Genomic DNA, 24,198 nt, shown 5'->3' on the forward strand with positions numbered 1-24,198 from the left:
CACACCCCTGCAAGACAACAGCGGTCCTTGGCTCCACTTAGCCAACGTAGTCCCCAGTCTTCCCACCCAAAAACTCTGTGTGATTTTCTCATTTCCAGTTGAAATCTGAACCTGTGTGTGTGTTTTCTAAAGTCCCAGATGCTTTCATTCTCATGGCCTCGTATGGAAACATGATTGGTTCTGCTCTGGCCCGTTGCTAAACCATTACCTTTCATTGTTGCTTCTGTGCCTTCATCCGCGGGGACAGTTCATCCGGAATACCCTCCCGGGTGCCCCACCCCCACCCATTAACTTGAATTTCACTCTCTCAAGCCCTCCTTAACTTCGCTGTTCTTTGAATTTCTTCTAGTTGTCTAGTAACAAATCCTGCATTGCCTGGTCCCGTTACTCTCCCTTGCTAGGTTGTGATCCAGTAGTTGTCATGGCAACACTGTTTTGTGTTGGTTTCCGCCTATCGATAGTGATGCTATGGACTAGGAATGCCTCCGGGGTCCTGACTTGGGCCCGGACTGCTTGTGCTGAGCCTTGCAGACATTTCCCCACCCCGAGCCAATGTTGTGGCCACAATGGCGCCTGTGGTCCTGGGGATTTCAAGGCGTACCTCAGCAACGGCCAGCAAGGAACTCTGGAAAAACAAGGCTTATGATGCATCCTGGAGGGTACAAGGCATGACCGGGGCCACACAGCGAGAAAGGAAGCGCAGACCTGGCATTCTGCCTTTATTGGGGTCAACGGTGGGGGCCTAGGGTTTCACGAGGTCACTCTTTATTGGTGACTTTAAAACCTAACAGTGGGACTTAAAGCATGGGAAGGGAAAAGCAGGGTCACTCAAGTGGTCAGTAGTCTAGGTTACCCAGGGTTTTCTAAAAGGAGAACTTCATGGATGGGGAGCCTGGCTCTTTGTAGTTGGCAATAGGTTTCTTTGAAATGGGTGCCTCAGCAAGCAAAAGCTTAATGTTGGGCATGTACGTTACAATAAAAAAACCCAGTTGTCAGGCACTTGGCCTTACACACCAGAACCCCGAAGCAACCGCAAACTCTCCCACGAATGGACTGGCCAGTGCCCTCCTGGGAGCTGCAGGAGCCAAGCTTTGTGGCCATTCCCTCACACTGAGGTTACAGCCCATTTCTCTCCTTCAAGCATGCTATTCCTCCCCTCCCCTGCACAACAATTCTCTCTTCTTTGGCCTGAAGGAAGCTTTAAACTGGAATATACTCATCTTCACTACCAAGCATAGAACCATGGATTTTTTGCTGGACAGAGGTCACCAGGTTGCCTCTTTCTGTTGTCTTTGGAGCTGATACCCCAAGTCTCTTCTGTGTCTTGGGCTTAGAGTATATCCTTGGCCAAGGGGTCTGCCCACCAGCTGCTGGTTAAGACACCTCACCAACCTGAAAGGTTTTTTGGAGGTGAACATGAACCAATGAATAAATCATTCCCTCAAGACAAAAAGAGCTAATCAAAGAATCATGGCCATTCCTTGGCTTAACCAAATGTTCCTAAGAAAAGCCCCATAGAGGGATGCTTCTTGTGTGCCCCCATCTGGAGGTTAAGTCCACATAGGGACCACCTCCCCTTGCATGCGGCTGGCCATCTCCTGTGGGCCTAGCTGACCCTTTTGACCTAAGTATTTACCAGGGAGAGGTTGGTTGGTAGGACAAGGCTACACATGAGGGAAAAAGTTGTAGGTTTTTTACGATCAGGAGATGCCTCAGTGTCAGCGGAAGAAGTCCCCTGCGGGTATGCCGTCACATGATGCAGTGGAAGGAAAAGCTCTCCCCTTTGTTTATTCAGTCGTCCACAGACGAAGTCGTTTCCTGAAGTGTGAGACCAGGGACGATGGTGTCTTCACATCCCAGCCGGATTCTTGGCCTGAATCCACACTGGCTGGCCTGAACTAGATTGCTGGATTTCAGGGTGTCCCTGTGCACAGATCCTGCTTTCCCAAGGTTTCCTCTGTGAGGCATCCCGGCTCACTTGCTCCTCAGGGAAGTGAAGGAAATGAGAGAATTGCATAGGCAGAGTGTCAAAAGATGTAGATAAACGCCAAAGGTAACATCTTAGTGCCAGAATTTTAAGAGTGTGAAGTGCCTCCTGTTGCCAAATTTCAGGAATCAGCTCCCCCCCCTCCCCCCCGTTTCCTGCAGGTGGATAAGCCATGGACTAAAACGAGATGTGTGATTTCTTATCATGGATGGAAATTCCTGAGATTTCTCTCTCTACTGCTCTTTTCAGATATCTTAGAGGTCACGAGTAATTAGTCATTACTAAGTCCTTTTTTTTTTTTTTTTTTAAAGATTTATTTGAGAGAATGAAAGAGAGAGCATGAGAGGGGTGAGGGTCAGAGGGAGAAGCAGACTCCCCACAGAGCAGGGAGCCCGATGCGGGACTCGATCCCGGGACTCCAGGATCATGACCTGAGCCGAAGGCAGTCGCTCAACCAACTGAGCCACCCAGGCACCCTACCAAGTCCTTTTGATTCTGTCCTGGAAATGCCCCTCTCCCCTCCCTCCCTCCCTCCCTCCCGCCTTTTCCATTCCTCTAACCACAGGCTGTTAGTGGTCCTACTTCAAACTCCACATACTTCTCACCTGGGCATTTACAATATGTTTACTAACCTTCTGTCCCTTAATCCATTTTACTGCCAGAATACTCTTCACAAACCAGATCTCATTAGGCTACTCCCGACTAATTAAGTCCCACTCTAACTTGGCATTGGATGTCACCCTTGACCTGGTCCACAATGACCTTTCCAAAGTTCAAAAGTAAGCAGCTTGCTGTCACACACACACTTTCACTGGGGGGCCATGTGCCTGCAATTCCCTCTGTCTGATGCCTCACCTTCATGTATGTATGTACCACCTTCATATCCAAATTCCATCAGTCCTAGAGACTCAGCCCACGTGGCACCACCTCCAGGAACCTGGATCTTCTCTTCCCCACTCTTCAGCCTGATTTCTCCTTTAACCACCCGCACTTCCAACCTCTAAGTTATGATCTTTTGTCCTCACATCCCAGCCCATCTACATTGTAAACGTCCTGTGGCCATAGACCATGCTTTAATGCTTTGTGACTCTAGCTACCCCAAAGCATTGTCCCCATATAAGCATCCAATTAATGTTGATAGATCAATTAATGAACTTAGGTTGTTTTATTCAATAAATATTAAATGTGCATTAAAAGCCTTTTATGCCTCTTATTAGTACTCTGTCTAGAACTGCCCACGAATTAATGAATTATTGGTATAAGACAAAAAATATAAATGCAAGAGTTCAAAATAACTTAGAGTAGCACAACAGTTTTTTTTTTCCGCCTCAGTGAGTATAAAGTAAATCTTATCCAGATCTTTTCCTTCTGAGAAGAGGAGGAAAGGAGAAGCTCTAGAGATTAGACAAAGTGAAATTACTGTGGAAAACTCGAGTTTTATCAACTTAGATAATAAATTGCCTTAAAATTTCTATAGACAACATCTGGAAGATTAACAGATTTGACTAACCTTTGCCATACAGAAGATTAGCAAGTTTAAAATGCCGACTGAGAGAAATATTTACAGAATATGTAATGGGATAAAGGATTAATATTCCCCAAATAGAACAAGTTTCTACAAATCAGAAGTTTAAAAATGGATGAAGGATTTTATCATCTGTTGCTGTTGAACAAACTACCCAAAATGCACTGGGTTGAGTCAACACCGATTTAGTATGCCTCATGGTTCTACAATCTGGGGCTGGCTCACCTGGGTGCTTCTCCTCCCTATGGTGTCCTTCGGGCTGGAATGTCCAAGGTGGCTTCTTCACTAGCATGTCTGGGGCCTCAGCTGGGGTGAGTAGAATAGCCAGGCATCTCTTTCTCCATGAGGTCCTTCTTGCAAGGAAGCTGGACCTTTATGTGATGACTTAGGGTTCTAAGAGTGAGCTTTCCAAAGGGAACAGCCCCACTGCATAAACATTTCTCAACAAGCCTCTGTTTGGGTCATGCTTGCTAATAACATTTTGATCAGAGCAAGTCACTTGGCCAAGTCCAGTACCAGGATAGGCAGTGATAACACGAGAGCATGAACGTGAGGTATGATTCACTATAGAACACCAGTGTAACAGCCTACTACCTATATGATAGGCCATTCACTAAAGAAATAGGAATGTGAGTAATAAACATGAAAAATGCACAATTTTGTTAGCAGTCGAGGTATCGCAAATGAAAATGCTTACAGGCTGTTTTCACCAGGAAATTGACAAATCTGAAGTACCTAGTTAATATCTAGTGTTAATAAGCTTGTGGGAGAATCTTCTACATTTGGGTTGGGGTATAAATTAGTGTGGCCCTTTTAAAAGGTTATTCGGCAGGGCGTATCAAAATGTAAAATGTGCATGACTCAGCACATTCCCCTTCTACATGTTAAAATACTTCTATGAGTAAAAATATTTCTGTAAGTTCCCCCAGAATATTATAGAGGGATGTTTATATATCATTACTTCTAATGGCAATGAACTAGAACCTAAGAGCCTATTAGGGAATGTGTGAATTATAATAAATCTATATTATGGAATATCCAGCAGCCTTATTAAGTTAATTAAGTGTATGCTGATGGAGAATGATATCCAGATACATAGTTGAGTAGAAAAATAGGCATTGTGTGTCACCATTTTCATGAAAACAAAATTTGGGGTAAATACATACCAGAGGGAGAAAAGGGTCTGGAGTGAGGAATCGAATTGGGTTGGGGAGTGTATTTTTACTTTTCAGTTTTGTATTAACTTCTGATTATTTGGAATCTTTTCTGATGAGTACTCATTGCTCTCATGTGGGGAAAAATGGAGGCTCTCTTAAGACATGTCTTTATATATATATACACACATACATATACACATGTGCAGGTGTGCATAAAGGTACAGTATAAGATGGAAGAGAAAGGGCACCTGGGTGGCTCAGTCGGTTAAGCATCTGCCTTTGGCTCAGGTCATGATCCCAGGGTCCTGGGGTCAAGTCCCATATTGGGCTCCTTGCTCAGCGGGAGCCTGCTTCTCCCTCTGCCTGCCACTCCCCCTGCTCGTGCTCACTCGCTCTGACAAAATCTTTTTAAAAAATAAGATGCAGGAGAAATTTCCTTGGATGCCTGAAGCTCTGTCTGTAGAGCCTCTCTCGACCTCTTGTTCTCTTCAGGGCCCTCCAGTTTATTCTCTCTGGAAAAATAGAGGTCTGTGAGTCCCTTGTAATTCTTAATAAGAGGCATATTTTTTAAGATTTAATTTTAAGCTTTAAACTGATATTAACAAAAAATAAATTTTGGGGTTTTTTTTTCCCCAGTGTCTGGAACCAAACTTCCTAATAGGAATGAGGGGTTGTTAGAAAATGTGACTCAGGGCGCCTGGGTGGCTCAGTTGGTTAAGCGACTGCCTTCAGCTCAGGTCATGATCCTGGAGTCCCGGGATCGAGTCCCACATCGGGCTCCCTGCTCGGCGGGGAGTCTGTTTCTCCCTCTGACCCTCCCCGCTCTCATGTGCGTGTTCTCTCTCTCTCTCATTCTCTCTCTCTCAAATATTTAAAAAAAAAAAGTGACTCAGTGTACCTGTTCTGTTAGATGTCCAGCACAGCGTAAACTACTCACGGCATCTTCTGACGCCAATGTGAAATGGGTACAATTCACCCCCGGGCTGCTTCATGGAAGGTGTGATGGACAAATAGACCCTTCCATTAATGTCCGAACTCACTGCTGGGGTAATAAATCAGAGCTGGCATCTGCTGTGTGCATTTCCTCCTCCTGGTACCTGAACAGATCCCCACCGCCTTTCTCCCCTCTTTCTCTCTTAGCTTCCTCTCCTTAGCAAGGAAAAGAACAATGCCACTGGCTTCCATGCTGTGAAGCTCTTTAAGCCACACAAGTGGAAGAGAACGCAGCCCGGAGGAAGCCTTGTTTCTCCCAGTTCAGAGCTGCTGCAAGGTCAGGCGTGTGTGAGACCCAAGACCAAGCCTCATTTAATTTCACGAGATCATTTGCAAGATGATATCAAATCTGGCAGTTTTTGCAAGGGTAAAGCAATGGCGTAGAAATACACTGAGGGCTTTTATTTCGTAATGGGTTCAATTCCTTAAAATTTCTTTAACAATACACATCTGAAGGTAACATGTTTAACAGACAAATATGTTTAGGACTATTACATCTTGGCTTATAGTTACGTGAAGAGGGAATCCATTAAGTCTCAAGAAAGATCAAAGGTAGCTAGCACCAGACAATCATTTACACTTCTTTCCAGCATTTAGGAAAAACACCCAGTATATCACTGGTACAATTTGTTAAAGTAGCTCTTTCTGTTATGCCTTGGGTCAGCTGTTTATATATTATCTTGATTGTGCCAGGTATTTTATACATTTAGTTTTTGAATGTTATACAATGTAAATATTTAAATAGAGCATGCAATGTGTTATTTTCTAGGAGTATTTTTATAATGAAAAAAAAGTGCTCCTTCCAGAACACCTGTGTTCCATTTCCAGTGTTTTGCAGGCCAGGTGACGCTCATTGAAACACAAACTGAGAATCCCAGAACTATGAGAAATCTGAACTTGCTTTTAGATTCTCACATATAGGTTTCATGGATAGAATCTTTGTACTATCCAGTCTTAGGTAAAAGATGGTTAAGTTTTTTTTTTTTTTTTTTAAGATATGTTGCCTAACTTATCTGAAAATCATATGCATAACGAAACAGTTTCCTTCTTACAACCTAAAATATTTGCCATAGAAAAAAATTAAGTCTTTGGATGGAAAATAAAAAAACTTTATTGCATCTTTCTTGTAAGACTCCCTAAATAATGTTTATTGAATGTTGGCACAGAGTTCTAGATTCTGTAGCAGGGTTCCTCCAGGTGTGATCCACAGGCTCTAGAGGAGAGAGAAGAACTTGTGCAGGATCCCAGTATTTCCCCCACACTGAGTCAAGGACAGGGTCCTGGCCCCTGTGTTTTAAATACTCCCAGGTAGTTTTTAATGTATAGTGAAGTATGAAATGTTTAGAATTGAGCTAGAAAAGTCTAGGACTTCCTGAGAAGCCAAAATTCTGAGGAGGATTCTAATTATGCTTGTTGGCTTCTTCGATAAAAAAAATTTAGAAGAACTTTTCAGAAAGAGGGAAGAGGTCACTTCTGGGTGGCCTGGGTTTGGCTGGATCTTGGAGGAATCAGTCTTCCTCCCTGGTGGGGTTCAAGAAGTTAGCAGGGATTGAGAAGCCAACTGTGGCCAAGAAGAGAGGGACGCTGATGGGTCAGAGCTTCGGAGGAGGTTCAGTTACATGGGGCACTTCCATAGTGGCCCTGGAGGGCCCCAGGAGGGGAGTGAGCCAGAATTTCTGCCCGAGGGGAAGAAGGGATGTGTGGTCGGTGATGCTTCGCCACTCCAAAGCACTCTTCGGTTCTGCCTTTCTTGGACTCTCTTGGCCAAGACACTTTACAGAAGTGCTACTAGTTTCCCAGCAATATTACATAAATTTTTAAAAACCGTGCTTGCCTCTTTTAGTGTATTGTACTTTTGAGATGAGCACTAGCTCAAGAACATTAATAATGACTTATCAGTCCATTAAAGTGATAGTATCTCTCCTGATTCTTTATAAATAAAATTTTTAAAAATCTATCGTTTTCAGTTTATGCAATTTCTCTATAGTGCTTTAGGTTTGCATTGAGAGTTCTGTCTTTGTGTGAGAACTAATAATTTATCATGTTACATGAACAACTTGTTTATAGATATTCTAGAATCTCATGTTTGGAGAGGTTGTTAGACCTCGTACCGTACAAATAGTCCCTAAATTCTTCCAGGCTTTCAGTAGGAGCACATACAAGATACTGTTCAGCAATAGGGGATGCAGAATTCGCCAAGAAAGTACAATTCTCTTAAGAGACCACTCTAGTTGTAAGAAGTACTTTTTTAACTGACCAGATATCTGTCTCCTGGTATCTTGACTCTTTCATTCTGTCCTTGCTTAGTGAGAAGAGCTGGAAGAAGTCCAAGGTCTTCTCCGTCACATCCCTCACCTGTTGAATACAGTGGGTGTATCATCCTGTGTCTTCCCTCTCAGTGTGCTTTTCTTTCATCGCTTCCTCCCATGGCCACTCACTCCACCTGCTGATCTCTGTTGGATGGCCCAGTTACGAGTGACCCTTAAATATGGACACCTGGGCCTGAACTCTGTCCTTTAGTCTGAACAACAGCATTCAGCAGGACTTTCTGGATACTGTATGTCTGGAAGCCTTATCTTTTTCCCCCAGTTTTATCGAGATATAATTGAGGTATAGCATTGTACAAGTTTAAGGTATATAACATAATGATTCAATGTATGTATGTATTGAGAAATGATTATCACAGTAAGTTAATGTCTATTGCCTCACCTAGTTATAAATTATTTTTTTCTTGTGATGAGAGCTTTTAAGATCTAGTTTCTTCAGAACTTTCAAATACACAATACAGTATTTAACTCGAGTCACTATGCAGTATGTTATATCCCTAGAATTTGTCTTAACTGGAATTTTGTCCTTTTTGACTACCTTCTCCCAATTCCCACCCCACCTCAGCCCCTGCCTCTGGCAACCACCGATCTGTCCTATTGCTATGAGTTTGAGTTTTGTTTTTGTTTTTTTTTTTAGATTCCACATATAAGTGGATCATACAGGATTTGTCTTTTTAGGTCTTATTCCACTTAGCATAATGTTCTCAAGGTCCATCATGTTGTTGTAAATGGCAGGATTTCCTCATCTTATAGCTGAATAGTATCCTCACCTCTTAATAGCAGCTGTACCATAGAGCAACCCACATTTAACTTCTGGTTAACTAAGGAACCCTTTTGCAGATTGACTGCTCTTAAGCCCCTTCTTTCCCATTCTCACCTTCTGAAATTGGTTTTTAGAATTTTTTATACTTACTATCTTATTAGAGCTGGCTTATTCTTTACAGCCTGTTGATCCTTTGGGGTCCTGCCTCAGCTCATGCATGGTGGAGAGAAAGTAGACATGTCACTAGAACACAGGATTAAGTCCCAATTTTGTCCCCCATCAGCTGAATTCATATCCTCCCTTGTAAAACAATGAAGATGGTAGTGATACCCACTTAACCAAGTGTTGTAAAGCCTAGATTATTTAACAGGTGGTTTACTGAGAGGCAGAGCACACAAAATGGATATGAAAATATATTTAGAGAGTGAAATACTATGGAAAATTTTATATTCTGCATTTGCTATCCTTCCCATTTTCAGGTCACCTACATATTTAAGCAAGTTTTTGTCAAAGTTCTTATCCAAGTCGTTAATAAGTATGTAGAACAATTCCAGGCCAAGGGTAGCTACCAATCCACTGGTCTTCTTTAGAACAGTTAACCTAGTAGTACCTTCCATCCACAATATGTTTTTCCAGCTTGACCTCAATGAGATTATAAGACATTGTTAAATATCTTGTTGAAATCCAGATATGTCCATTGCATGTGCTTCCCCTTGCCCTCCTCCAGAAAAGTAATGAGAATATTTGAAAGCACGTATACTTAGTAAATCCATCTTGATTCCAAATGATCCCTACATCCCTCTTATTATTGCAAAGTTTCATTTAAATTAATCTGGAAGTTTGCCTGTGGTTTTTCATATAGTTATGGACATCATCATCTCCTTACTTTTGGCTTCTAGTCATCACATTTTTCATGATTTTCTTTTCTGACTTTTAAAGAATACTGAACAGGATTTAAGTGAATAAATTGTCAAGATTGAATAGTAGACATCATACAGATAAACAGTGGAGGGAAAAAAAGATGGGTTCTTTACAAAGTTACCCTATATGTATAAATTGTACCATGTCCTTAAGCAACCCTGAGAAATGGGTCAGATATTAGTCTCATGTGTAATGAGGAACAGTCTCAAAGAACTTTGAGTTGTTCAAGATGGCCATGTCCGTAGGGATCTTGTAAAGATTCAAATGTGATTCTTTGGACTCCAGATCCAGTGCTTCAAGGGAAGAGGCAACTAGCCTGTCTTTGATTTGTTACTTTTCTAACACCACCATTCCTTAATTTCTATCATGATTGTTCTAGAACAGGAGTCTGTGAACCTTTTCTGCAAAGAACCAGATATTAAATACTTCAGGCTTTATGGGCCTTGTGGTCTGTCACAACTACTTAATTCTGCTCTTGTAGCATGAAAGAAGCCATAGACAATACGTAAATAAAGGGTGTGGCTATGTCCCAATAAAACTTTATTTACAAAAACAAAGGGCCGCCGTTTGCTGATACCTCTTTTAGAACTTGAATTCATTTAGAAATAAAACCTCACAACATAGATTGGGTTTCTTTTTGAAAGTAGTTATGTTAGGAAAATTGATTATCTTGACACTTTAACCTAAACCACTACAGTTTGAAACTGTAAGAAGTCAAAAAGGAACCTCCATTACCACCCACCTAATATCAGGGTTGGCCGGAATCCAAATATAACATGGCCAAATTGGCAGTCAACTTCACTGGAACATTAGTTGACCCTGAATTATTCCAATACATTTATAAATTGTACTGCCTTTCTGGATCCTGTATATAATTTTCTCATAATGGATAAAGATTGAGCTGTGGCCTCCTTTGGATTAGAGGCAATATGAAGAACACAAAAATGCAAGACAACGTTTAGCTACCTTCCTCTATGGAGGAAATGTTAAGGAGTGCTTATAGTAAGTTTATCAATTTCTCAAAGATGGCAGCAAGGGATTAAGTATACATTAATTGTTTATAAATTCCCATTCCTTTATTCATCATGGGAAATGAGAGGACTATCTAAAATTTCAGAATTTTATGGACTCAAGATTATGCATTGATCTTCAAAGTAAACCAAGTGCCTCAAAGAGGATTCTGGAGGTGGGGAATAAGGCATGACCCCTCGGGAGAATTTACCAAACAGAATTCCCCATGGTGCAAGGGCATGTAGAATTTGAAAAAGCCTGTTGATTATTACAAAATAATCTTCCAAAAACAAAAAACTATAGAGGTAAAATTAATAGAACTCCCAGTCTGGTATAACATTTAAAAGCTGAAAATCATGTTATTTTACTATTATGTGGGTTTTAAAGCAAATCTGGCGATACAACCTTTGGGAGAAACTTCAGGGAATTTCTCGTTTTAGTTTCCAAACTGCTGAATGGAAGTGTAGAGATTTTGAGGAACCAGAAGATATAGTCAGGGGACGCCTGGGTGGCTCAGTCGGTTAAGCTTCTGCCTTTGGTTCAGGTCATGATCCTGGAGTCCCACGTGCTCAGCGGGAAATCCACTTCTTCCTCTCCATCTGCCAACCCCCCCCCCCCACCCCGTCCAAGTTCACACACCCGTGCTCACTCTCAAAAAATAAACTCTTAAAAAAAAAGTCAGATTCATGTAGCTCTGAAGAATTAGGATAATATTAAAGCAAGTAGGTTTTTTTGTTTTTTGTTTTTTTAGATTTTATTTATCTGACAGAGACACAGCGAGAGAGGGAACACAAGCAGGGCGAGAGGGAGAATCAGGCTTCCCACGGAGCAGGGAGCCCGATGTGGGGCTCGATCCCAGGACCCTGGGACCATGACCTGAGCCCAAGGCAGACACTTAACGACTGAGCCACCCAGGTGTCCCAGTGCAAATAGCTTTATGCCTTGTCTGATTTTCACTAGTTCTAGACCTTATATTAGTTGCTGCATAACAAAACCCCAAACTTAGCAGCTTAATACATGCTTATTGTCTTAGAGCTTCTGTTGGTGGGTTACTCAAGCACTGCTGAGCTGGGTTCTTTCTTTTATCACCTCTCACAGGCTATAATAAAACATCAGTGGACTGTGGTCTGTTTGAAGTTCAACTGGGAAAGAATTTGCTCCCAAGATCACGTGGTTGGTAGCAGGATGCGGTTACTCGTGGGATATTGGATGGAGGGCCTCAGTTCTTCACTGGCTGTTGGCCAGAGGCCATCCTCCATTCCTTGCAAATGGGCCTCTTTGGTGTGCTTCATCAGGCATACAAACCAAGGAGGCATTAGAGAGAGCCAGCAGTCCTTCATAACCCAACCAGAGGGGACATCCTATCACCTTTGCCTTCTCTATTGGTTAGAAACAAGTCACTACATTCAGCCAACCCACAAGGGGAGGGGATGACAAAAGAGATAAATGCCAGGAGACAGGTATCATTGGGGTCATTGTAGAAGTCTGCTCGGACTCCTGATTTCTTTCCGGACAGGCCAGTCTAGTCCTTGAATCGAGAGACTGTGTCACTAGTCTCTGTACCATGTGATTTACTTTTGGTTGGTTTCTCTTGTTCCTTTAGTGACTTGCCCTATGACACATAGGAAGGGGTGGAGTTGTGAATCAGATCTAGGCATTGATCTTCAAGATGTCATGGGTAGCACCTTTGGCTGGTAGTTCCCATAATTAAGAACAAATATTTCAATACCCTTAAATTATCCTTTTGAGAATTTGTGTTACTTAATATGATAACCAAGAAGACATCTATAGAGGGAAGGCAGGGGTGATGTTTGAGAGATGTCCACTGAAATATTTGTTTTTTAGCATTCCTTTTTGAAAGTATCTCAATAATAGATACAAGCCTGTTTGTGATTATGTTTAATGGATTTAAGTTGTACTGAAAAATAATGGCTTTATCAGATTTATGGATGGAAATGAAGAGAAAACAAATATGTATATTTTGGCAACTGAAGATGAACATTGCTTTAAAGTTCTTTGAAATTATCTGAAATTTACCATGGAGTTTTTTAGAATGAACTCATCCATTTCATAGCTTTTACTCTATTCTGTACTATATTAAAAAGTGCTCATATCATTCTTATCCTTGCCGTATGGGACCATAAATCTTTAGATGTATTATCTATAAGACATACTGAATGAAAAGCAAGACGTTTTGTTAGATATCATCTTGTCTTGCACATGTAGCTTATTTATAACCATATTCATTTATTTTTTTAAAGATTTTTTTTTTAAGATGTTTATTTGACAGAGTTACAGCGAGAGAGCGAAAACAAGCAGGGGGAGTAGGAGAGGGAGAAGCAGGCTTCCCGTGGAGCAGGGAGCCCGATGTGGGGCTCGATCCCAGGACCCTGGGACTGTGACCTGAGCCGAAGGCAGACGCTTAACGACTGAGCCACTCAGGTGCCCCTATTTTTCTAAAGATTTATTTAGAGAGCACCTGCACATGAGAGTGGGGAAAGGGGCAGAGAGCGAGAAGCAGACTCCCAGCTGAGCATGGAGACTGACAGGAGGCTAATCCCATGACCCTGAGATCATGACATGAGCTGAAATGAAAAGTCAGATGCTCAACCAACTGAGCCACCCAGGTGCCCCTATAACCATATTCATTTAGAAATACATATTGGATTTACCGTGTTCCATGTACTCTTCAAGGTGTTTTAAAGTGGCTCATTGAGTGCCCATAATACCCCTATAAAGTAAGCACTAATATCATCTCCATTTTCTGGGTGGGGAAAGTGCTATCGAAGAGATTTAGTGACTTGCCCTATGGCACATAGGAAGGGGTGGAGTTGTGAATCAGATCCCGTTGAGTTGAACATGTAGTTCAACTTCAGTTTTGATGGATGAAATGGAAAACATATTGAGAACAGAAGGATTAGCCACATTCCTAATGAGTATACACATTGAATGCTGTGTACTTTACTGGCTTGATAAACTTGGGAGCTGCACTCTTAGTATATGTCACATTGGCTTGCCTTGTCCTACAAAGATGGTAAATACCATACAGGGAACTCTAGAATCCAAATTTGAAATTTAGGGACAAGATTAGAAAATGGTAGCCTTGAAAATGGATCAGAGCCAATATAAAATGGATGACATTAACAGTTGACAAACCCCAGCCCAAAAGAGTTTTTAAATCTTAGCTGATGACATCAAAGGTCTCACAAATGTTCCCAGGAACTATGCCCTGAGAATTTGCTTTTTTCTAGTTTATAAGCTAGCAAAACAAAAACACAAAATGTTCTTTTATTTTGTTTAGCATCAAGAGATGAGGATGCCCATTTAAAACAATTTTGCTCCACAAGTTTGTGTCTGTCATTCTTATTTCTTTCTGTACTGTCGTCATTACCATGTTGTGGTTCTCCTGGACTTCTCTCCTCCATTCTCTGGGAAAGTTGATATTTTCCCAGCCCAAGATAACCTTAACTTTGTACATAAAGATCTCCCTCTTGCATTGTTTTGGATATTTCAAATACCTCTTTCTTGCATATGCTGAAGCATTCGAAGGAGCCTGGTTGACAAGGGAGGCGAGCCAGAGGTGGGGTCATGTTGCAGGAGAAGAGTGCGAAGGAAGAAGGAAGATGGTGAGCCCAATGAAGGGACACAAAGATTTCTTGAGCACCTGCTGTGTGCCAGATAATAATAGTCCTTGCTTCATAGGGGTATTATGGGGACTAAATGAGTTATTTTAAAATACCTTGAAGATTTTATGGAACATAGTAAATGCAATAGGGATTCCTACAATGTAGAGAACCTCAAAGATGGCATGTCATTGGACCCTCAAAATTTTCTCGTACCAGAAAAGAAAATCAAGTCTCATCGAGGTTAATTTCACCAAAGTCTTCCTACTAGTAAGGGCTAGAGTTGCTATTCCTATCTCTCTAGATTCAGAAAGTATTATTTTTTATTTTTTTATTTTTATTTGACAGAGACCTAGCAAGAGAGGAAACACAAGCAGGGGGAGTGGGAGAGGGAGAAGCAGACTTCCTGCAGAGCAGGGAACCTGATGCAGGGCTCAATCCCAGGACCTGGGACCATGACCTGAGCTGAAGGCAGACGCTTAATGACTGAGCCACCCAGGCGCCCCAGAAAGTATTTTTAGATGAAATATTTGGCCTTTACGAATGTTAGAGAATATCATGAAAACATCTTGTATTCACCTGGAAAAAATATAAATAAAACATGACAGTTGAAATCTGTGTATCCTTCTCCCCCTGGAAGAAGTACACACTATCCCACATCTGGATTGTTATATTTCTCTGAAATACCTTTATGCTGATATACGTATGTATTCCTTAGCAATAAATACTCTTATTTTCAAGTATGTAAATATTGTATCCAAATATGTGATACTTTTCTGTATCTTAAACCATAATTTATATATCTCTTCTCTTGTTGAGGCACTTTTGGGTCATTTCCAAAATTTTTAGTTATGAAAAACAGTGCCACAGTGAACATACCTATGTATGCACCCTTGTACTCATGTGTATGAATTTCTCAGTGTCCCAGTCCTCCAGGCACTTAGGACTGGAGCTGCTATAGCAATGCTCACATTTCCAACTTCCCCAGGCATGCACATCTCTCTCCAAAATGTGCCTATTTTCACTTACGACAACAGTATTTGAGAGTTTCTGTTGCTCCCCATGCTTATCAACTCTGGGTTATATCAAGCTTTTGGGTTTCTGCCAGGCTGGTGGGTGTGAAACTAATTTGAATAGCTATAATTACTATTGATGAAAACCAACCTTTTTACAAAAGGGCCGATGCTTAATGAGTACACCCTCTTGACAAATCTCAAGTCTCCATTCACCAACTTTGAGAGTCTCAACATTTCTCAGTACCTTTCTAGCATCAAGATTTAATTATGCCATTGACTTCATTATTGCTGAAGGCAAAACGACAACGTTCTGAATTGCCTGACCTAAGATCCAAGAAATTGTACAATTTTCATAAGTCTGTTACATAGAGTTAAGAAATTATTTGTAGAAACTGGTGTAACATTTTATTCACCTCTCTGAAAATTAGGAATAATTTTTCAGTTTCAGAATAAAAATGGATAGGGGCGCCTGGGTGGCTCAGTTGGTTAAGCGACTGCCTTCGGCTCAGGTCATGGTCCTGGAGTCCCGGGATCGAGTCCTGCATCGGGCTCCCTGCTCGGCAGGGAGTGTGCTTCTCCCTCTGACCCTCCTCCCTCTCATGCTCTCTGTATCTCATTCTCTCTGTCTCAAATAAATAAATAAAATCTTTAAAAAAAAAATGGATAAAATGGGGATTTTTTCCTTTCTAGATCTTAGCGCCATAACTCAGGACTTCTTTTCTCCTTCCCATTCTCCCAATGAGTACTTGACTTTGATGTGTGCAGTCAATTTGGTGACTTTCGAGATGAACAGGTTATGAACTCCAGGCCACAGAGTTCTGGGAGACATTTTCAAGGGAGTGCAGAGAAGTTTCTGGAACCAAACAGAATCTGGGGAGAACCCATTCTTTAAAGCAGTGATTCTCAGATGTCAGTGAGCATCAGAATCAGCTGGTGGGCTTGCTGAAACACAGATGGCCTGGCTCCATCCTTAGAATTTCTGATTCAGTAGGTCTGGGATAGAGCTGACAATTTGCCTTTCTAACAAGTTTCCCTGACACTGGAGAGCACACTTTGAGAATCGCCGCTTTAGAGCAATTTACCCCAAAGTAGGGGTGGTACTGGACCAGGATGGAGCTCTCGGACTGAGGGTTATATCCACACACACAGGTAATTTAGGCATAGCCTACATATTTTAAAGGAAGCGTGTGTTTTCAAATATTAAGGACAAGACTAAGTAAAACCAAGTGAAGTTCTTATTTTGAATTTGAATTTTTAAAATTCAAGCAAAAGTTTTAGTACATGATATGAATGTTACAAGTGTTTTATTTTTAGGTCAGTAGACTTTTAAGACAGGCAAAGCAAACTATTTCTATGAAGGTAATAGTCATGCATTTATTTATCATTATCCCACCTTTAGTAATCCTCTTCCATGTGCCACGTTATGAAGGATGAATCTTGCAATTTTTAAAGAAACGGTCATGATGATGATTCTCCAAATAGGTTGTTTTGTTTTGTTTTTCTGCTGTTCGAGTTCTCCCAATGACCTGAATCAGGCCCAAGATCATGGATGCCCAGGACATGTGATGATAGTCATGTGATGATTGTCATTACAAATTGAAGTTGTGACTTAGGTAAATGGATTAATGTATTTTTGTCCTTGTGTATATACATGGCCACATGCATATATATATAACCCATATATGTAATGGATCACCTGAATAACTTGGATATTGTAAGGTGATCTAACATTTCTGTGCATGGAAAAGCAAGGTAGCTTTGTTTAAAAAAAAAAAAAAAGATGATTGGGGGGTGCCTGGGTGGCTCAGTCAGTTAAGCATCTGCCTTCGGCTCGGGTCATGATCCCAGGGTCCTGGAATCGAGTCCTGCATCAGGCTCCCTGCTCAGTGGGGAGTCTGCTTCTCCCTCTCTCTCTCTGCTGCTCCTGCTTGTGTGCTCTCTCACTCTCGCTTGCTCGCTCTCAAATAAAAAAAAACTTAAAAAAAAAAAAAAAAACAGACCCATGGCATGGAAAAGGAATTTGTGTGTAAAGGTCTCTTTTAACCTGGATATGTTTACACTCGTCTTCATTTGATAAAGATTTGTTTTCACTGAATATGTAATTTTCATATTTCTGTATGTAGGTTTCACACTAAAATTCTTTAAATATGAATGTGAAAATCATTTTATTTCCATAGTGCTTACATTTCTTTAGAAAAGTTATGCGTGCTAATTAGAGTTCATATATTTTTATATGTGCGTGTGTGAACATAAAATTGGAAAAGTATGGACTAAAAGCAGTACAAGAAAGTGTTATTCTACTTATATCTGTCTTTATAACTGGTCTTCTGTGGGAGGATTTAGTCATTTTAAGTGTTCTAACCAAGTTTGCCTTGGTGTAAGTTTCAATTCTTATTTTCTATTTCAAAAGACAAATTCTAGATTCATAATAGAAGTAATGGGCAGTCAGATGTAGGTGCATCAGATATCATTAACACCTCACTGTCCCCTGACAGTTCTCACGGTCCATTTCTTTTGAACTTACCATGCTCAGAATAAAATGTCATTTCTAATTGTAGTCTTTGTTTTCTTTGAAGATTTTATTTGAACATATATTTAACATAATGGAATGAAAACCAAGAATAGCATTGTGGGGGGGGGACTAGGACCAAGGTTTCAAAATGTTATGAAAAGGAAATAATCAAATGCAATACTTCCCTTTTATGTTGATCCTCTCACTCTGGCTCCTTGCCCTCCCCACTGAGTGAAGTGCTCTGAAGCCTGTAGGCACTGGTGACCCACCAGACAGAAGGTTCCAATTACCAGGCACACGCAGCAGTTCTGGGTGCCACGGATGGGATTTGGCGGAAGTGGACAAGGCCTAGCTATAAGGAGAATGGACGAGGCCGGGGTAGCTTTTCATTTTATATAACTGTTGTCTCAAGAGGGAAGTTAAGCAGAAATCTTTCTATTCCGAGTCTGAAGTGGCTTAACAGGGTAGAAAGAACATGAACTTTGCAATCAGGTATTCACACTCCCCTCCCCTCCCTTCCCCATTTCTGGCTGTTACAATTAATCCGAGTTAATTAACCATAGATCGGTGAGAATGCTTCTTCAGTCCGTGGACTGGGTATCCTGATCTCTCACAGGATTTTGAGGATGACATGAGACAACCTATGAGAAAAGGAGAGACTGGTTCCTGGTACTTTGTAAATATTACTTCCCACTTCCCCCTGCCCAGCAAAGCAGAGCACCAGGACCTTTGTAGGTTAAGCAGGCTGTGGGGCCGGGTCCACACTGCCTGGCCCCGTCATTGGAAGAGATGAACTGAATGGGCTGTTATCCATGTTTCTGGACACAGGTCCTGACTTCTGGACCTTCAGCCCCTAAAAAGACCACCATATAAGAACACTGAGATATATGGAAGGCCACGAGTATGCTTATTCGGTGTCTAGTAGATGAAAATGACATGGAAGTAGGTTTTTAAAAGCAAATTTAATTGGTATGGCCCATGCTCGTATTGGGGGCCAAAAGGAGAAACGATGCCACTTCCTCTGGGTCCCTCTCAGGCCATCTGGAGCTGGCCAGCACAATGACTGGTGGGTCTGTCTCTTTCCCTCCTGGGTGCCCCCTCCTCCCAAGAGCCGAGAACTCATGCTCAGCACTCCCAGCACCTGGCAGTTGGATGAATGAATCCTCAGCATTTGAACAGATGACCTCTAGGTTTGCCCCAGCATATGTGTTGATGTGATGTTGTTGTAATGATACTCTCAGAAGGGTCGGGTTTCTGGAGGCTGAGTCCAGGACTAGAGCTCTGCAGAAGAACGGTGTTCAGGGTCCTTGCCTACTTGGTTTTTAATTTGGTGAGGCTTTTGTATGTTATGTTCTTCAATCAGAATGCAAGGACTCATGGAGTATCTTCCTGTCTTGTCTTGACTGTAGATGGGCCACATCTTTGGGATGAACTGGAGGCTCTGTTGTTTCAAAGTGGTGACTGGACAGGAATACTAACACTGCAGGAAGGCTTGCTGCTCTCCAGGTGTGCTTCTGAGTGCCTTGCATTTTTCAAGTGTGTGGGCTTTTTTGGGCGGTTAAGGACTACAGTGAAACCTTAGCAGGTGTAAGACAGGATATCCTATAATCAACATACTCTAGTTTTAAGGTGAAACTTGTATTATCCTGAGATCTTTGCAGGTGGACTCTCAACCAGGAAACTTTATTACTCAGTTCCCAAAATGGACAGGTAGTCTAGTGAATTCTATATTAACCTGAGTCACATATGCTCGTATGAAGCAGCCAAATCCTAAAATAATTCTTAGTATATCAAAAGCAACTGACATTTCTCTGAGGGCTTGTTCTGTATCAGGCATTGTGATAAGGATTTTACATGTTTTATGTCGCTTTATACTCAGAACAGCCCTATGAGGTAAATGTTATTACACGAAATCCAGATGTTAGAACTGTACGGTAAAGACTGTGTGTCGTCTGACTCCACATCGCCTTAATGAAGAAATCAGTGAGCAGATGGCCAGAGTGAGTTGTCTGAAGTCAGGAGGGTCAGCTGATAGAGCTGGGGCTGGGAGTCACATATCTTACCTTGAACTCCAACGTTCTTTCTGTTACACTGTATTTTCCTTATGATTATCTTTTAGGTTCTCTCACTCCTTAGTTGACTTATTTCTGGGACCCTCTTCAGAACAAAATGGGTTTTCGTCGCACACTCCCACTACTACAACTACTGTACCCACATGCTCCCCATGTCAGAGTTCCCACGTGTTATACCCAAGACCCTTCTACCATGGGGCCCCTTCTCACCTGTCTAGGCGTATCTCTGTCATTCTATAGGCATCTTCTGCTCTTGCCAAGCCCTGGAGAAACTCTTTACAGTCTTGAACTTATCCCTTTGCTCACCTGCCATCCTTTGGTGAATTGTCAAAGACATGGCTTATAAGAACCCAGTTCTGATCTCCTGTCATCTAAGAACCCTTCCTGGACTGCTGCCCCCCAGTTCCCTCCCCATTGTCGGAAAGCCTGCCCCTCTCAGATCTCTGCCACTCACTTAACACTGACTTGAATGGCTTTATTTTATGTTGGTGTGTTTTGGCTCCCCAAATGAAATACCATTTGAGAGTATCACCTTCTTGTCTTATACATAGCCCTTCAGTGAATAGTAGGTACTTAATAATTTTTTTTTGTTCCTGAGAACATCTTTTTTTGCTCCTCTCGTTCATTTTTTTGTCTAATAAGAGGCCTGGGGGATTTGATAGCATGTGAGATTCTGGGACAGGAGAAGGAGAAAGATCACATGTGGTTGAAAGTGAATGTGGTTTCTACTTTTATCTTGAATGTGTCTCTTTCATTCTGGCAGGGGCACTGATGAGGTGTAGTTCAGGTATCTGGGTCATTTCTTTTTTAAAGTTGGGAGTTCTTTTTATTCAGTAATTGTGTGGCCAGCAAGTTGATTTGAGGGATATCAAATCATTCAGCTTACTCTGATCCCTTCTTGTGTTAGAAGAACACTTGAGTATTCAGATGTATTTAACATGACAGTCCTCTCTAGAGGACATTTCAACTGGCTTTTTGGTATTTTGCTTGAACAGTCTTGAATCCGTCAAATCATGGCCATCACTTAGCTGACAAGAGTTTTCTCATTGTAATAAAGCATCTGATTAAAATATTGTGTTTAAGAAAAATATCAATAATTCGAGAAATAATAGATCCAGCACTAGAACAAGACAATGTCAAAATAATTGGGAAATCTGTATAATAACAGCAATAACATCTAGTGCTATTGATCACGGTATTTGAGAAGAGAACTGTTTTAGAATGGGAAAGTGATGCTCTATGGAAATCATGTGTCTCACTATTCTCATCCTCTGTTTTGTGTCATGAACCACAGCTCAAGCCAGATTTTCCAGAAAATTACAGAAGCCATGTCACTTTTAAGAATGCCAGCTGATAGAGGAATTGAAAATTAGCATCAGAGGATGGGATGTCCAGCCTCCTGTTCAAGTCTAACCTGACCTTGACCCCATTCCCTCCTACTTTCTCAAAGAACTTGTCCTCTTAGTCATCCTCACTCAGTTATTTTCTGGCTTCTCACTTAAAAAAAACAACAACAACAACAAAAAAAACTCCACTCCTGCTGGCTGTTATCAATCTCTCCCATTGAGCATTCAAAGTTCTTAAAAGAATCATCCATTTTCACTCTCCGTTTCATTTTTACCCTTTTTACCTCAAGTAGCCCACGGTATTAAGCCTTTTGCCCACACTGCTCTTCTGAGATTGTTCTTCAGATAAAGGTCCTCTTACTGTATGCAGTGTTCATTTTTCCACTCTTACTGAGGCACTTGTTTCTCCTTAAAGCTCTTGACCGCCTTTTTTATTTTAAGCTCTTTACCCTTTCAACTTTCTTAAACATGGTCTCCCTGGTTCTCCTTTTTCTCTGACCATTTCCCCCAGTATACTCACTGGGGTTCCCCAGGGTTTCATCTGTGGCCCACCACTCTTCTCTCTTTGCTCCTTCATGGCACATAAGATTTCAACGTTGACAGTCCCTCTGTGGCTGAGGGCTCCCAAATTTTCCCTCTGCTCTGGGTTCTCAGATGGCTGAACTCATGTACTTAATATTCCAAATTCTGCCCCCACCTGCTTCCTCCTCCTGTTTTGTTTCCAGTGTTAGTGGTAGGGCCTCCCTCAGCTTGGTTAGAAGCACAGAAATTGTCTTTGATTCTTTCTCATCTCCCACATCCAATCTATCAGCATGCCTCTGGGTTAAATTTCTAAGTAATTATTTCTTGAATCCATCTCCTGATGCTTTTCCCTTATCTTCCTTCTCTGGGCTTCTGTGTCAGCCTCCCCTCCTAGCTGGTCCCTCAGTCTTCAGTCTTGTCCTCGTCAGATCCTACTGCTTGGTTCCCTTTCCACAGATGGCACGTATGGAACTCCCACCTGGTCATGGCATTCCCCACCCCAGAGAACGACAGTGATTCTCCGTGACCTACAGCATTAAGTCTGGGTTCTTCAACATGACTTGCAGGACCCTGAGTTCTCCCCTTGGCCCGAGAAGCAGTCTAGATAGCTAGATAGAGTAGTTGGAAGCTAAGGACCCTGCCTCTGTTGGAGACCTGAGAGGTCGATTCTCTATCCAGGGGCCAGGACAGTTTGGTTTAACCTCTCTTTGCCTTTATTACTAACTTGTAAATCAGATGCTGACGCTTGGACATCCATCATCTCCCAAGCGGATTTCCTTTTCCAAATAGCTTCACTAGAAAAGGAGAGGAGTTTGAGCCCTGAAAAGTGTATCTAGGAGACCTGAACAGGGAGGGCGAGGCTCCGTGGAAGACCTATAATGAACACACATACTCTGTAGATAAACAAAAGCTGCAGAGCCAGTCAGGATTTGGGGAGTTGAGTCTTTGCTCACCGTATCCTGTGTTCCCTTAACTATTTGTCTAACCAGCAGACTTTTTGCAGAGCCAGTAGCCTGGCTTCCTGTATGAAGGGCATCTCACGGCCCAGGGTTCTTGGGGCTATAAGTGGGGCAGTCTGAAGGCACGTGGTAAGCAATCAAATGACTGTTTTGGTACAGGAGGTGGACTGTTCTTACTCCAAGGTGGAAAACTTCAGGTAGTCACAGAAAGTTGAACTTCTACATGCATTTGATTTAAATTAACCCATCTTGGGATCACATCAATGATGCTGAAGGCGGTCCTGTACAAACGGAAAGCATGACACCATGCAGAGTCCGGGCACAGGAGACGCAGGGTCCAGGACTCCCCTGGTTCTGCCCATCGTGGGCCATGGACGCTTTACCTCTTTTAGCTTCGATTTTTCTTCATCTCTCATCTCTAAAAAGGGTTTAGCACTACCCAGCCCTGACTACCATCACAATGATCTTCAAAACAAAATTTAGTAAATGTGCATGAAAGCACCTTGACAACCCTAATGTGCTAATTAGTTACAAAATGTTCTAATTATTACAATTTATAGTTTTATAACAACTAACAGAGTGGTAGCTAAGCCAGGCACCTTATATATGCATTATCTAATTTAAATTTCACAGCCCTTGAGATTGTTACAATTCCCATTATACAGTTGAAGAAATGGAGACACAGAAAGGTTAATAAGTATCTTACCGAAGACCACCCAGCTGGTAAATAAGAAAGCCAGGTTTTGAACCCAGAATGTCTGACTTCAGGATTCTGCACGTTATCAGTGTGCACATTGCCTTTCTGCTAAAGTAGCCTGCCCACTCCTCGTCTCTGTGCAAGCTTGTCTCTAAGCTGGGAATGTCTTGATCCCTCTGATCCCAACCACTATTTCTGCCCCATAATGAATCTCAGTATATACCTCTTCAACTGGCAAACGATGTTTTAAACTCAGTACTCAATGCTGATGAGGGTAACAGGGGTGGACACTTTTACTTCATGTTAACAGGAGTGTTCACTGATAGAACTTTCTGGAGAGGGATTTGGCAATCAAGAGCCTTGAAGTTCTGTTTAGGAATTTGTGATAAGGAAATAACCAGGGGTCATGTAAGAGGTATCTGTTAAAGGATTATGTATCTTAGCATAGAACTTCAGACTACAAATATACAGTAAAAAAAAAGTTCAATCATAGTTTATCCATGATTTAGAATATAATGTAGCCAATAAATATCTTGTGTTCACAAAATTTTTAATGACAGAAAATGAGACTTTCAAAGCCAAGAACAAAAGCATATAGCATACAGTCCTTATTTTGTGTAATACGTATGTTTAATATAGATGTATTATACAATAAAATGCTCAGTATTTATATATGATAAGTAGGATTATGGAACATTTTTATTCATGCTTTACATTTTCCAACTTTGTTATCACCATGTAGTATTTTATTTTTTTTAGAAAAGCAT

General features: G+C 41.5%; 1 protein-coding gene across 1 annotated transcript in view; it reads left to right on the plus strand.

Annotated features, from left to right (window-relative positions):
- The window catches only part of CCBE1 (collagen and calcium binding EGF domains 1), a 224,196-nt gene that overhangs the window by 123,172 nt on the left and 76,826 nt on the right, over window positions 1–24,198 (plus strand). The gene's annotated exons all lie outside the window — the stretch shown is intronic.

Source organism: Mirounga angustirostris, unplaced genomic scaffold, assembly GCF_029215605.1.
Source record: "Mirounga angustirostris isolate CCGP_5_RB_7025 unplaced genomic scaffold, mMirAng1.0.hap1 SCAF_14, whole genome shotgun sequence".
In the NCBI taxonomy this organism is placed as follows: domain Eukaryota; kingdom Metazoa; phylum Chordata; class Mammalia; order Carnivora; family Phocidae; genus Mirounga; species Mirounga angustirostris.